Source organism: Macrobrachium nipponense, chromosome 18 (assembly GCF_015104395.2).
Source record: "Macrobrachium nipponense isolate FS-2020 chromosome 18, ASM1510439v2, whole genome shotgun sequence".
In the NCBI taxonomy this organism is placed as follows: domain Eukaryota; kingdom Metazoa; phylum Arthropoda; class Malacostraca; order Decapoda; family Palaemonidae; genus Macrobrachium; species Macrobrachium nipponense.
This window is the reverse complement of record NC_087211.1, coordinates 42,013,928-42,029,719: the sequence shown is the minus strand read 5'-3', so window position 1 is coordinate 42,029,719 and position 15,792 is coordinate 42,013,928.

The following is a 15,792-nucleotide window of genomic DNA, read 5'->3' as shown; positions in this document are numbered from 1 at the left end:
TTCAAACATTATCTCACTGACCGAATACAGTTGTTGAGAGCACATCGGATATCCATCAAAAACATTTTTTGATATCCCAATTTAATGTTGTGAACAGAGTGGAGAGACAGACAAAAGAACAAACAAACAGACGAAAATGAAAGCGTGATACTCGGCATTCGTTGGCTGAAGTTAATGAAAGAGAAGCAAATCGTCCTCTGTAATTCCGGTCTTGGGGACGCTCCAACCTCGGCGTTCTCATAGACCTTTGGTCCTCGTCCGTTCATGAGGGCGCCCATTGTAGATAAACTTGGTGTGTGTGTGTGTGTGTGTGTGAGAGAGAGAGAGAGAGAGAGAGGGAGGGAGGGAGAGTGGTGGGAATCGTGATTGTTTTAGACGTCTAAATTTTTCTTTTGTAGAAATGAATTATAAACACAAGTTGACAGAAGGAAGGGTGATAAGAAGTAATTTCTATTCTTGCTTGAAATCACCGGAATATGCGATGTATATACACATATACCACAGGACAAAATGAAACAGCTGGTGTAAATCTTGACCGGTTTCGCCCTCAGTATTTCCAAGACATCTTCGAGAGGATAAATATAGAATTACCATACTTATGCTGAAGTAACGGTTAAAACGAATACATAGCCGGTAGGAAAAATATATTTACACCCTTAAGTGAACTCATGGACGTCTTAGGTCACTAGTATATTTGCAGAACTTGTATATATGGAGGAGAAGAAGAAGAGGAAGAAGAAAAGATGATGAGGTTGAATTCATGAGTCCAGTTTGGTAGAAGAAGAAGAAAAATATAAAAGCAACCTCATAACTTGCACCAAATAGCCGATTCCTGGCTCTAATTTTCAGGCCTTTGCTGTTCAGGTTCGTTTTCTTGACTACTTTACGCGCTCCCACATGAAGATTACATCTTTCTCAACTTGGAAGTATTATATACTTTTTCTCAGCAAACACGAAATGTGCCAAATAAATATTGCCGTCTAGTGGTTTTCGACTGCCATTCTTTTTCCTCAGCTCCTCTTCTACTTACTTTCCTTCGGCGTCGATGACCCTTTTGAGTTGTAACGCCAGATAACGTATAATCAGTGAGCCCTTAAGTCCTTCGAACCTTGGTTAGATAAGGGCACGCACAGGGATGCCCGTTCCCGTCATTGGCCTCGTTTTATTTTTTTTAGGGATCATTGAAACGAAAAGTCATTGGGTTGCCATCCTCATCTTTAAGCAATAACCTACTTACCATATCAGAGCGGGATTTGAGAACGCTTTTTGCCCGGAAATACTTCTTAAAATATTAAAGTTCATCTTGAGCCGGGCATGACTCGGTCGTTAAATAAGCCTTACTTCATTGATTTTGGGATTTCTTTATCATGGACAAATTTTAACAGATGCAGTTATTCATTTGGAATTATGAATTGTGCTGCTACTGAATGGAGACATTTAAATTAAATCAGTTGTTTGCCACAAAAGCGCAATTCCTATTTACCATAGTGGAAATGGTACAGTGGTATACACCTACAAATTATATATATATATATATATATATATATATATATATATATATATATATATATATATATATATTGCATGAGTTTGTGAACTACATGCCTGAACATTCACCGGCATATATATTAATATAATACTGTGCATTCTGTACACGTGTGTAGCAATTTCCTCCAGAATGTGCTAGTTAATAGCGGGACCAGCGTGGTAGCATAACGCCAAAACCTGACCCCTCGTGTCGCGGTAGTAACCAGAAAATACCTCTTCTGTTCAATTAATTTATCTTGCGTTCCTTGGCCCCACGTGCATAATTCATGCCGGGGTAATATCCATCGTATCTCATTGATAACTGATCTCTATCATAACTAGATGGGCTGTCACATCCAGCTTTCTGCGTCCCATTGGGAATGATCAGAGGACATTTCGATGACGTCACTGCAGCGAGGTCGCTCCTGTAAGCTTTGGCAGCTTCTGCTCTGAGGCTGTGTCGTGAATAATGGGAGAAGAAGATAGTCAGAGTCAGTGGTCGCAGGGAAACAGTGCAGCATTTTTTCGCTTAATGAGGTGAAGGCCCTTTCCAGAAAGCTCTGTATTCCTTGATTATTAATATATATATTGTCATTGTTATTATTCCTCACTGATATTTCTGATGTTAACCATGTTCTTCTCCAAGTGCTGGAAGTTACAGAATACCACCTGTGTCACCTTACCGCTTCCTTTCATTTATGAACTTGACATAAAATCTTAAAAATGTATTTTGATCAAGTGGGAAATATTGAAAACTACTGAGGTGGTTTTGTTTGTCCGTCCGCACTTTTTCTGTCCGCCCCCAATTCTTGAAAACTACTTGAGGCTGGAGGGCTGCAAATTGTTATGTTGATCATCCTCCCTCCAATCATCTAACATACCAAAATGCAGCCCTCTACCCACAGGAGTTTTTATTTCATTTAAGGTGAAAGTTAATTTTAATCGTTCGTTTGGCAACGATATTGGACAGGCCACCACAGGGCCGTGGTTAAAGTTTCATGGGCCACGGTTCATACAACATTATACCGAGATCACCGAAAGACAGATCTATTTTCGGTGTCCTGGATTGTACGTTATACAGTGTCGCCGACGCTTGGGGTACATAGTTTGCTCATTTAATCTGTAGTAAGAAAAATACTTTATTCTAAATTTCGCTTTACTTAATACAAAAAATAAAACTTCCGTTCTTCCTTCTTCATTATTATTATGCTCATCTTCATATCTGTAATACTGATAATTATAGCTACTAATATTTATCAGTATTACAGATAACTCTGCCATAGAAATAGCTGATAATAATATTTTTGACAGAAATACGAAACATGACCACATATTTTAAAAAGAGTTAATGTACCACTGAGCAATATTCATTTGATACAGTATCAATACTCTCTTTGAATAGGAAAAAAAGTTACAGAAAAATAAAGACAAAATAGCATCATACAAACGTCTACCCTCACATACCAGAAAAAAAAGTTATTTCCTAAATACCAACAAGCATTCGTCATCCGTGCCAAGCAAGCAAAACAGATTATGAGCATCATGTTTTCCATCACCAAAATTCGTGCAGCGTGACGTAACGCGGAATGTAGTGAATTGATAAGGAATAAACCCAGCAAATAAAGATTGGTGGGCCACGTGACTCACCGAAGAGGAATTCCCTGTTATCGTGTTTTCATACTTGCGAAAGGTTTTCTGCTGGCTTCGCTTTATTGGGGTCAGTTACTTTCGTCAGGGGAGAGGTTATGCGACGTTTTCGAGCTGGAAAGTGTTGGTGTATTCGCTTTAAAGGACTTCTGTGGCATTTTTTTTAACCCACTTTTCCTCGAAGCATAACCAAGGGCCATTGTCTACCACCCAAGATCTCTTTGTCACTGTTGGGATCGGCTGCAATAAAAGATTTTATTCTCCAAGTTAAAATCTCGGATGTTAAAGGGGAGGAGCTCTTACGAAAGTTATGGCTCTTTTTTTTTCTGTTCAGTTTAAACGGTCAATCAAAACGGTCCCAAGGCTGGATGTAGGAAGCGAATTGACCTTTGAACTGGCAACTCGAACACGTAAAAGGATATAAAAGCCATGCTGAAACTTGCTTCAAAGCTTTGAACTCTTGTGCAAGCTGCAGTTGGTCAAAATCAGATGAAAAGTCGACGGCAATGGCGCGTGAACTTAGCGATGTGGTAAATCCTTGGACTGGTAACCACCAGGCCGTACCAAGCAGTAGCTAGTTCCCTACCTCCGCAGGTCGCTCAGTCACTGAAATTAAATAACAATGGGCCTGGTCAGTGCTGGGATGGGTGACCAAGAAAGAATGCCAGACACCGTAGGTTCATATGCCTCTGTGGCCATCGCTAAATGTTGAGGTATACCGTAGGTTTACTTTGTAAGCGGAAATGGGTTACATAGAAACCTGTTAAACAAGTAGAGTGAGTGTGAATTTTATCGAAAGAGACGGGGCTTAATAATGAAGAGAGTCAATAATGGTTTCAACTCCGAGAGAGAGAGAGAGAGAGAGAGAGAGAGAGAATACTTGATAGTTCCTGCTCCTAAGAAAAAGACAGAAAAATAGCATACCCGGATAATATAATGGCTGATAGTTTCACCCCCAGAAGAGAGAAACAGAATGCGTTGCTTTGACCCTCTAAAGTCTATATTAATTTTCATTGCTATTGCTTGTAGGGTCCACATGTAAAATCCTTTTGTGTGTTGTGAACATTATAACAAAATATCCATCAGTATCATAATAATCTACAAGTGAACTGATGGATAATGGCATTACAAGTGAGTGTCACTAGCAGGAACGCTGTTTGTTATCAGTGAACTACACGATCGAGCTGAAGGAAATGACCAACCCAGATATCTCATTATGACTGGTCAGGCAGCATCGCTGTCATTTGAAGGGCAGTTCGTTTCTCAGGCATTCCGGAAGTCTAACTGTACACGAATGTGTCAGCGAACTAGATTTTGCAGTCCTTGTTTTTTTTTTTTTTTTTTTTTTTAAGATTTCGTTGGGCATTGGACATTTTTTTGTTGTCATTGGCGTTTGTGGGCACTGTAGTTGTTTACTTCATTGACTGGTAAGCGTGTAATGTTACAGCAGGTTTCAGTCTAAATTTTGTATTCACTTGTCATGAATGGTGTGCAATTAAATCCTGTAATATCGTCTTATCAGTATTGTCAAATCTGTCGTATCTCTGATTTCAGATATTACAGATTTTCAAGCAAGTCTTGTAGCTTGTTTTTCTTTCTGTTCTCTCAACATTTCTTTTCTGTTTCAATTCCAAAGACACTTAAGATCACTTCTTTCCGTGTATGCGTGCTTTTGCAAGTACAATATTTCAGTCCTTCACCATTTCATGTGATGTCTCCGTGTTACATTCTGTTAGTCACTATCATTTCGCAACTGAAATAAAACACCTAGTGACCCCTGTCTTCATATAGGTTTAATAATTCCCGGTTTTTTTTTTTTTTTTGGCTCTACAACTACTATTTGTGCCCTTGCATTAGTGGTCTGAAGAAGCAAATTCCTTTCATAGGCTATCACATAACGCCCGTCTATCTTTCGTGGTAAGCTGTACCCTATTGAGCAGTTTCTATTCTGACGTCCTTCCCGACTGCCAAGCTTCGGGCTTGTTCATGCTTCCGCGTCCCAAATTTTTGTTTGTTTCTTCGCCACACTTTTTTTAAGCCATTACTAGCCTCGTTTGTAATTCCTCAGACTGTGAATGATCTGTTTTTTTTTTTTTTTTTTTTTTTCAAGTCTGGTCACGTTCACCAATTCTGTGTGCTGTAATACCCATATTGTTCCCTGATTCTTGTTAACTTTTTTTTCGTATTTGGATGCGATTTTCACTGAAAGCTTTGTAAACAGAGAGGATATGAAAGAAGACTCTCAGTCCATGTGGGATTCGGACCCGCACTGGTTTAAAATTAACTGGCGCTCGTGAAAAGAAAAAAAAAAAAAAGGCCCGAAGAAATCGAGTTTACTGTACAGCCGCTACAATGTATAATCGAGGCCACCGAAAATTGATCTATCTTTCGGTGGTCTCGGTATAATTCTGTATGAGTCGCGCCCCATAAAACCTTAACCACGGCCTGGTGGTGGCCTGTTCCCTATATTCGTTACTAGAAGTACGATTATGGCTAAAATGTAACCGTAAATAAAATAAAAACTACTGATGATACAGGGCTGCCATTTGGTATGTTTGATGATTGGAGGGTGGACGGTGAACATACCTATTTGCAGCCCTCTAGCCTCGGTAGTTTTTTAAGATCTAAGGGTGGACATAAAAAGTGCGGACGGACAGACAAAACCGGCACAATAGTTTCCTTTTACAGAAAACTAATCGTTTTCTTTACAGAAAACTATATGCTGGGTCAGAATTTAGTTTAGTTTAGTTACAAAATCAATTGAACAGAATAAATGAAGAGGAAATTATAGCTTATTTATTTGCGAGTTGTGCGTTGGTATTCGTAACTTTGATAGTTTGCCTTCTTGCAAATATTTGTTAAAGTTTGTGTATTTTTGCTTATTCAGGGAGTAAGCCCACAAACTACTTCGTTATTTGCGATTAGGAAAGCCTAAAAAGGTCTGAAAAAGGTATTTCGCGTCGAGTTAAAGGTACAGGAATTTTAAGATAGGATATTTATGATTTATTTATTAGATTGAAAATGTAAAAAATTAATAATGTGGATCTTATGCAGTACAGAAAAATGATTTCCAGTAAAACATAGCGTATTTATTATAATTTTCGTTGGTGAAACAACCGGATGTTAGGCCGTAGATTTTACCACTTTTTTTTATTTATTTGCTCTATTGAATTTAGCGACTATATTTCTGTTCAGTTATTTTGTGTTTCCACTTATAACCGAGAATATATGAACGTGTTTAGTTTGTGTCCTTTTTATTTGATCCTTATTGTTAATATGAGTCGTACTAGTTACGAGTATTAATTACAACGTCCACTTCACGTTAAATTGCAACTTATACTCGAGGGGAAAGTCTTGCACGCGCCGAGCAGACTGGAGGTTGGATCACACGCCCTGTTTCAAAACATTATTCTTTTGATCTTTCGTTTTTTATGATTGTTTTTCGTTTCGTGGCGTTATTATCAAATAATATGAATACTAACAAATAAGAATTTTTTTTCGTAGTGTGGAGTACTACAATAATAATAAACAATAATTACCATAAACATTCATACCTGTTATGAGGGAAAAGAGGTTGTTAATGACGATGATGATTTTCATCGGTTGTAATTAATGCTCACAGCTGTAATACTGGTGAAGATGATAACGGTGATGATATTTTGCCCATTATTATCATTATTGTTATCACATTCTTCAGACTCCCCAGTCTTACTTCTCACTTCATGATGTTTTTTTTATTACCCACTGTTGTCAATGAAGACGTCGTTAAACTCTTAACTAATCCTTGAGATTCTACCTTGGAAATCTTGGCCATGGTGCACCTCAAAGGAGGAGACGGAGGAGGAGACTTAAGGACGAGGGAATCCGAAAGAATGAGAGGAGGAACGAATCCGCCTTTTGAAAATTGTTGGGGGATGTTGGAGGAGGGAGGGTCTGGGGTTGGGGGACAGACGCTTTGGGGATGGGGGAGAGAAAGTCGAGCAAGGGAGAAAAAGTAGGTCAGCCAAGATGAAAAGGAAAGTAGTATCCTGGTAATCCGAAGCCAGGGTCATTGCACGACGATTCGGGTTCGTTTACCGTGAAAACTGCTATAAAATCACGCTTGGACGACGTCACAATCCTTGGACAGTGCTGTGGGTGTGTTGTGTACGTGTGTGGATTTGTGCTCACAATACGCATTTCTTTGTATCAGAGTTGTATTCCGTATACCGCGTTGTTGATGTCGTTATTATTGGATTAAACTGGTTTTGTGGCAGCGCTGGCTCGTAAAAATGTCAGCAGCGCCCATATACCACCTAGAAAACCACTACTCTTCCTGTCAATGAGTTTAAGTGTTTAATGTGGTCAGTATCTGGCTGGGTTTCCTGCATGAGTAAGGAACGGAATGCTATTATCTGATGGCATGAGTAAACGTGCTAAATAGATACATATATGATACCATTTCCCGTCACGTTAAAGAGCCTTAAATACGGACTGCCCACGTAGCAAGAGCCCGTGTTTGCCCGATGGATCTAAAACAAAATCAGTAGGTATGATAAAGTAGTTTGCCACCTGTTGCTGTATTGATTTTATTAGCATATTGATCTTTTCTCAATCATACACCCTTTCCCTTAAAAGGGTGTAGCGCTAGGTAGGAGGTGTTAGATTTCCCATTTCTAGTACATTTGGGTTGATGTTACTAGCCTCACGCCCTTTATAACCCTGGATGTCACCTCCATAGTCTTCCAACTTGCAGGTTTTGATTCAGTTATTCTAAACGTGGATGAAAATGGTCTGTATATTTACTCACTGTGACCTTACACCATCAGATAATTGTGTTTTACCACTTGCTCTCGTAGACCTATCTAGCCCGGGAGGATGGGTAATTTCTCTTGTCTGTTGCTGCAGATCGATGTTGCAGGAGAGAAGCTGTACCATATGAGACCAATTCATGGTAGGAAACTTGGGGTGAACATGCCACGAGGTGCAAAAAATTGCTGTACTGGCTGCTCGACAAAAAAACTGAACTATGCCAGAAACTTCAGTTATTGGTATTTGGTGCAAATATGACCGTTTGATACTGGAATATGCCAGTAACTTCAGCAGTGCCCATTTTTGACAAAATGTTTTGACGACAAAGCTACAGACAGTTGCCAGATATCTCAACATTGTCTGCTTAGTACAGGATTTAGAGGCAAAATGCTGAAAGATGATGAAATTGTCCTTTTTATCACTGCATTTCCTTGTGTGCATTTCAGCCTTATGCAAAGGCCGATGGGAAGGGCAGCTTGTTGTCCTTAAATTTCTCCTGAATCCTATATCCCGCTCTCCTTCAAGGGGCGAACCCCTCTTAATTAGTCCTATATTTTTTTTATTTTAAGAATTTGTCTGCAGAACGGCATTGAGTTATTATAGAGAATTACGAATGACCTTAGAGGTTAGGCTAGGTAAGAAAGATCATATATATATATATATATATATATATATATATATATATATATATATATATATGTGTGTGTGTGTGTGTGTGTGTATGTATATATATAAGATATATATGTATGTATATAGTATATGTATATATGTATACACACAACACACAAATATATATAATATAGATTTATAAACTGGGAGTTTCTTTATTTAGGCGTAGTGTACATGTTACACACATTGCTCTGGCTTCGTCTTTAATGCGATAAACAAGACTTAAGGTTCCAGGGTTGATATCTGAAGGCTAATGGCTGCAATCATCCTTCGCCATCAATTTACGGTCCTTCAGAGCGGGATTTTCCTTCTCTCCTTCGTCCTTTCGTCGGGAATTCTAGTCGCCCCTTATCTTTATGTCTCGCTTTCGGATCGTTGAGCTAAAGCCATGCCGTTCTACCTGAGCGTTGCTACAGCGGGTCGTTAAACGACTTTGATGGCCCTTGCCTGATCGGTGCTCGTACACACACGTGCACGCCTGTACGAGCTATTCTTAGTATGGATGCAGTTTTGGAGTCTCGTTTCTCTCTCTCTATCTCTCTCTCTCTCTCTCTCTCTCTCTATATATATATATATATATATATATATATACATACATATATATATATATAGATATATATATATATATATATATATATATATAGTAATGTATGTATATATATATATATATATACACACATATATATATACCCTTACTTTTTATGGGAAATTAGAGATTTCTCTCTCTCTCTCTCTCTCTCTCTCTCTCTCTCTCTCTCCTCTCTCTCTCTCTCTCATCGCCGCGGGAGACAAATAGATCTTAGGTACGTTGCCGTGACCCGTTGTCGGCATCGGATGACCTCGCTTTTAATTCACTTTTGAGTCGAATGAGTTAATCAAGGTTCATTCCCTTGGAGTTTGTTTGCACACGTTGAGGAAGATTTTTTATCTTTTTCTTATGGTGGGGTGGAGGTAGGGGGGCTGGAGGTAGGGGTGGGGGTGGGTGGTAAGGGGGTGGGGGGTGGAGGTAGGGGGAGTAGTTGGGGGTGGGGTTAGGAAGAGGACGGGACAGGGCATATTGTAATAGATAGTAGAGCCAGTCGAGGAATGAAGACTGAAATAAAATATGATTAAAGGTCATAAGGGGAGATGGGGAAAGCCCTTGTTTTCGTGAGGTTCTGTGGGGGTTATAAGGGGTTGGGGGACGATGTTTATAGGGGGTTGGGTTGTTATGTGTAGGTGGTTGAAGGGCAATGATTTTCCTTGGAGTTGGGATGAGGACGAAAGGAAGACCTCCAGACGCAACCTCTGTTCGATTTTATTGCCCCGGAGTCATTAAATGTTTGAGTTCGGTTTTTTAGTAGGAGTCTTTTTTTTTCCGGCTATTGGTTTGTTTATGTGTTCGTTTTCATGTAATGCTCTTTATGTAGCAGTGTTTCTTCGTTTTTTCGTAGTGGGTTTGTGTAAAAGTCTTTGGGCTTATTCATATGAATGAATTAATTAATACGAACTGAATTTTGTTAAGTTTCATTCTTCACCTTAGTTTTTAAAATCGGATGTTTATGCCTATATATTCTCTATTTTTTCGCTGATTTCAAGAATTTAATTCATGTTCGTTATTTTAGTCATTCTCTTCATCTCTCATTAGCATATTTTTTTCGTTTTTGTATTCTCTGTTTTTCAGACTTTCCTTTGCATAATTCCGTTTCAGTCCTTTTATTTTAGCAATATTTCAAAAGATTTATTTCTTTTCTCCCAAATTTTGTTTTTGTTTTTTTTGTTTTTTTTGCGTAATTATTGCTCTTATTCTGAAATTTTCTCTGTTATATTTTGTGCTTATTTCACAGTTGTAACTCATTACTCATATCACTTGTGCTGTTAATTAATGTTTCTTTCCCAGTTATCTATATTTCATAGTTATCATTTAGTTGACTTTTATTTCTTAAATTTTAATGTTGATCTTAATTGAGAGTCCATTTCTTTGTTAGCAGATTTCTTTTGCAAAAGCGACCTTGTTTTCCTTGGCTTTTCGCTCGTATTCAACATACATAGGTTCATGCATGCATATATATATATATATATATATATATATATATATATAGATATATATATATATATACTATATATATATATATATCTATATATATATATCATATATATATATATATAGTATATATATATATATATATATATATATATAGATATATATATATATATATATATATATATATATATATATATATATATATATATATATATGATATATATATTATATATATATATATACAATTAAATGCTCCTTTGTTTTTTGTTTGTCTGTTTGTAAGAACGCTATACAAATCCCCATTACTTGACCAATTTTGATGAGATTTTAAATATAAGTCAATATCAAACCGGGAAAGGTCATGATGAAAACCAAATTAATACAAGAACATTGGTTAGGTAAGGGGGGTCGTGGGAAAGGGGTGAAATGTGAAAATTAGTGAATACAATAAATATTAGTGTCTATTCCATAGTTTTCGAGGTCACTGAGAAGAATAGTGACACTCCTGATGCCCTTCAAGTCAAAGTTCAGCCCCAATAGGGAGGGGATAAGAATGGGGTGGGAGGGGGTGACATAATAATTACAGAAAACGACAGATATTAGTGTCTAATCCATAGTTTTCGAGGTTGCTGAAATGAATAGTGACACTCCTGATATCCTTCAAGTTCAAGTTTAGCCCTGATAGGAAGTGGGCGATAAGAGGTAAGAAAGTGGGACATGTAAAAATAAGTTAGAACTATAGATAATAGGGTCTAATCCATAGTTTTCAAGGTGGCTGAGGTGAACAGTGACAGTCCTGAAGCCCTTCAAGTCCAAGTTCAGCCCCAATAAGAAAGTTAGGTGATAACGTATGTGAAGGTGTTGACATGTAAAAATAAAGAAAAAATACATATATTGACGTCTAATCCATAGATTTTTAGGTCACTGAGATGAACAGTGACACTCTTAATGTCATTAAAGTCCAAGTTCAGTTCTGATAGGAAGGGAGGGCATAAGAAAGGGTGAGAAGGTGGTGGCATTTAAAAATAACCGAAAACTACAGAATAGAGACATGCCAGATGCCCTTCAAGTCCTAGTTCAGCCCTGATAGGAATGGATTGCTAGACGTGGTGAAATGTAAAACGTCAAAAATATGGGCAGTGTAACTGAAGCAACTATCTTCACAGGAATGAGAGAGTGAGAGTTAGAGTTTATCGTTTGTCACTCAGAGATTACCCAGGCAGAGCCAGGTTGGCAGGTTGTTGGTCAACTAATATAAACTGATATATGTATATATCTATATATATTATATATATATATATATATAATCTATATATATTTATTTACCTACATACATACATTACATTATAGTTGTTTTGGTTGCTTTGGGGTTAAATATGATTTTAATCCATTTGCATTTGTGGAAATAGTTTTCGTCCACGTATTATCTTGGGTAATGCTTAACAGTAAAATTCTCGTCGTGTATGTACTGTTAAGCATTACCCAAGATAATACGAGGACGAAAACTATTTCCACAAACGCAAATGGAATAAAATCCTATTTATACCCCAAAGTAATCGAACCATGGGAGCATCATTTCAGAATAATAAAGTAAAGAGAAATATGGATGCGCACGTATGTTGCCGGCAGCTTTCAAAGAGGAGATAAACAAATATTTATTTTCTTTCGCATAACGGCAGTACATCACGGCCTAGATATTTCCAAATCCACGAAGCAAAACGGTTTGTGGTAATAAATTCTCGACGCGACTCCCTTCGTAATACTCCATTCCGCACACAAGCAACGTTTCCTGGCTCCACTGGAATACTAATGTTATTCGTGTAGTATGACGTCATCGGATACGAATGTTATTCGTGTGCTGTGACGTCACTGGATACGAATGTTATTCGTGTGGTGTAACATCATCGGATACTACTATTCGTGTGCTGTGACGTCTCTGGTTACGAATGTTAGTCGTGTGTTGTGACGTCACTGTGTATGAATGTTATCCATGTGTTGTGACGTCACTGGGTACAAATGTTATTCGTGTGTTGTGACGTTACTGGATATGAATGTTAGTCGTGTGGTGTAACATCATTGGATATGAATGTTATTCGTGTGCTGTGATGTAAGTAATACAAATATTATTTGTGTGGCGTTACATCATTGGATACGAATGTTATTCGTGTGCTGTGACGTCACTGGATACGAATGTTCGTGTGGTGCAATATAATTGGATACGACTGTTATTCGTATGCTGTAAGTCACTGGATGCGAATGTTATTCGTGTTGTGACGTCATTGGATACGAATGTTATTCGTGTGCTGTGACGTCATTATTTACGAATGTACTATATTGTGGTGTAATGTCGTTGTATTCGAATGGATTTGGGAAAGCTTTTCGTGTATTGAGATCTCACTGTATACGAATGGTATTCGTTGAATTTGGCTGCGAAGATATTTACGAATGTTTTTCGTGTGATATAATGTCATTATGTAAGAATTTTACAAATGTTTTTTTTCTTATGTGTTAAGTTTTATGTCACTGTTTTCGAATGGATTTACGAATGTTTTACCTGTGATTTGATGTAATCGTATGCAAATGTATTCGTATGATATATTTACGGAGGCTTTTCATGTGGTGTGATGTCATTATATACGAACTGATTTACGAATAATTTTTCCTGTGAAGTTATATTTATTGCTTACGAATGCTTTTCGTGATGTGAAATTGTTTTATTGTTAGACGCGTCCGTAGTTCGTGATGTGGCGGCACTCTAATTCCAAGTTCGTTTCGTGTGATGGTATTCCACTGGATGCGATTGTTTAACTTGCGATGGATGAAATTGTATACGGTTGTATGAACGAGGCATTTCCGGTGATGTCACCTCATATACCGGCATGTGTGGTGTGTGTTGCATTTCGTGTGGTATGTGCTGCTTGTTAGCGTGATGTCGGTGTGCGCAGAATAATATGATGTCCATGATGCGCATGCGTATTTCATGTGAAGTGATGTCATTAATCATTGAGAGTGAATCCAATCTCGGTGATATAATTATACATCCTCTTAGACGATGCCGAACGATGACTTATAACTACTAATGAATAATGAGGAAAATGCACCAGCAGGCACTTATGAAGTTTGACGTCAGGGCTTTGTGACGGTTAATATGGCTATAACTCCTACTGCATAAAAATAGAGAGAGAGAGAGAGAGAGAGAGAGAGAGAGAATGGTGGTCTCGGTGTGGGTGGGAAATATAATGCAAACAAGATTTTTGCATTGAGAGATCTTGGCAATTTTTATCTCATATCAGAAATGTTGCAATTTTAGCTCTGATTATCATTCATTATATATATATATATATCTATATATATATTTATATATATATATATATAATATATCTAATCGCGACTGTCTGGTTTTGTGTGAGAGAGGAGAGAGAGAGAGAGAGAGAGAGAGACTTTGTGGTATATTTATTTGCCGTCGCATATGAAATTTAATATCCACATTCAAATACCGCCAATGAAATCCTTTTTGGAATCCTTCCTCCAACTCATTCAGGATTGATTGCTTTGTACAGTGAAGTTCAGCCGCCTCTCATATTTCCAGCATTATGCTTACATGCACATAAACATTAACTGTGCATGTACTCACTTTTATTTTAAAAATATATTTAATTCAAAGTTGGGGTAATACTGGAAATGTCAAATTTAAAGTAGTAAACACAACTCCAAGGGGAAATCAACCCTCATTTCACAAGCTGAACTTATTTGAACCTTGGTATTATGTAGCTACTTATGAGGATATTATTATCTTCATAATTTACAATATGTTGTGATAATTCTTTCAGTATTCTAATAAATCCTTGCTGTCCTCACTTTCAAATTCCTGACTAGTTTTCACACAGTCATAACAACATATAGCAATCTTCATATATATATATATATCATTTTTTCTGATATGCAGTGGAAAAAAGCTTGGAAATTTCCCCCATTATATTGCACTTTGTCATAGACTTCAGCTTTCTTGTTGGGAACTCGTAATTTTAAAGTTACGAGTGCAAAACCTATGGATCCTGAATTTTTTCTGATTTATAAAATTACACATTTTTTAGAAATGATATTCAAAATATCGGCTGATCGAATTGAAGGAAAAATTACATTTTGGAGATAAAGTTCCTTTAGCATTCGTATGAGGTATATACACACACATACACACACACACATATATATATATACTATAACTATATACGTAAATACATATAAACATGCGTACGTGTCTCCGTTTGTATGCGTGTTTGTATGCACTCTTGTGGGATTGGAACCCTAGAAATATACAATAGCTAGATGGGTGCAAGGACAAGGACACCAATCTCTTGTCGTTCTTAACATACATCACAAAAACAGTTTAACAATGATGAATGAAATCTGGAGGCAAAGTGCACGATAGCCTTGCATTGTTTTATCTGTTTCTTTTTTTTTTTGGCGATCCATTAAGTGGTTAGCAATCATACGCATCATTTTATCTTAAAATTTAATAGTTTTATTTTTCTAATGAATAATTAAATGTGCTTTAGATCTGAAGGATAACGGTGATGTTTGGGGAGGGTGAAAGAATACCTTGGGGGTGACTATAAAAAAATAGTAGGTACCTCCTCTTTGGACCAGTCGTAACCCTCACGTCCTACAGAACAGGAAACGAAATAGACTTGGTTGTTAGTCGACTGTTATGCGTCGGAGATGATTTTGGATGGATAGTAATAGAATGATGGATAGTAGTAGAAATAATAAATGACGTGAGTAATCGGAGTTGTAGGGAAAAAAAAAAAGAACACGCACACGCAATGCCTCGACGAAATTCTACTTCATCCCGCTAGGGTGAAAACACCCATTAGTATATGATTCTCTCTCTCTCTCTCTCTCTCTCTCTCTCTCTCTCTCTCTCTCAGTTTGTTACCCTTCTAGGTTGCAATCAACATAAAAAACAAAAAGATAGGACCTCTCGGATATAACCCTCGGTAAGATCGTCTTTGACGACGTAGTCCTCAGTTAGACTGTCCCACCGGAACTCAGAAAAGTGAAGAGGAATTTACCGGTATATTTGTAGGGACGACCTCGTATTTCAACAACGGCAGCAGCAGTACCCGACAGCGCAG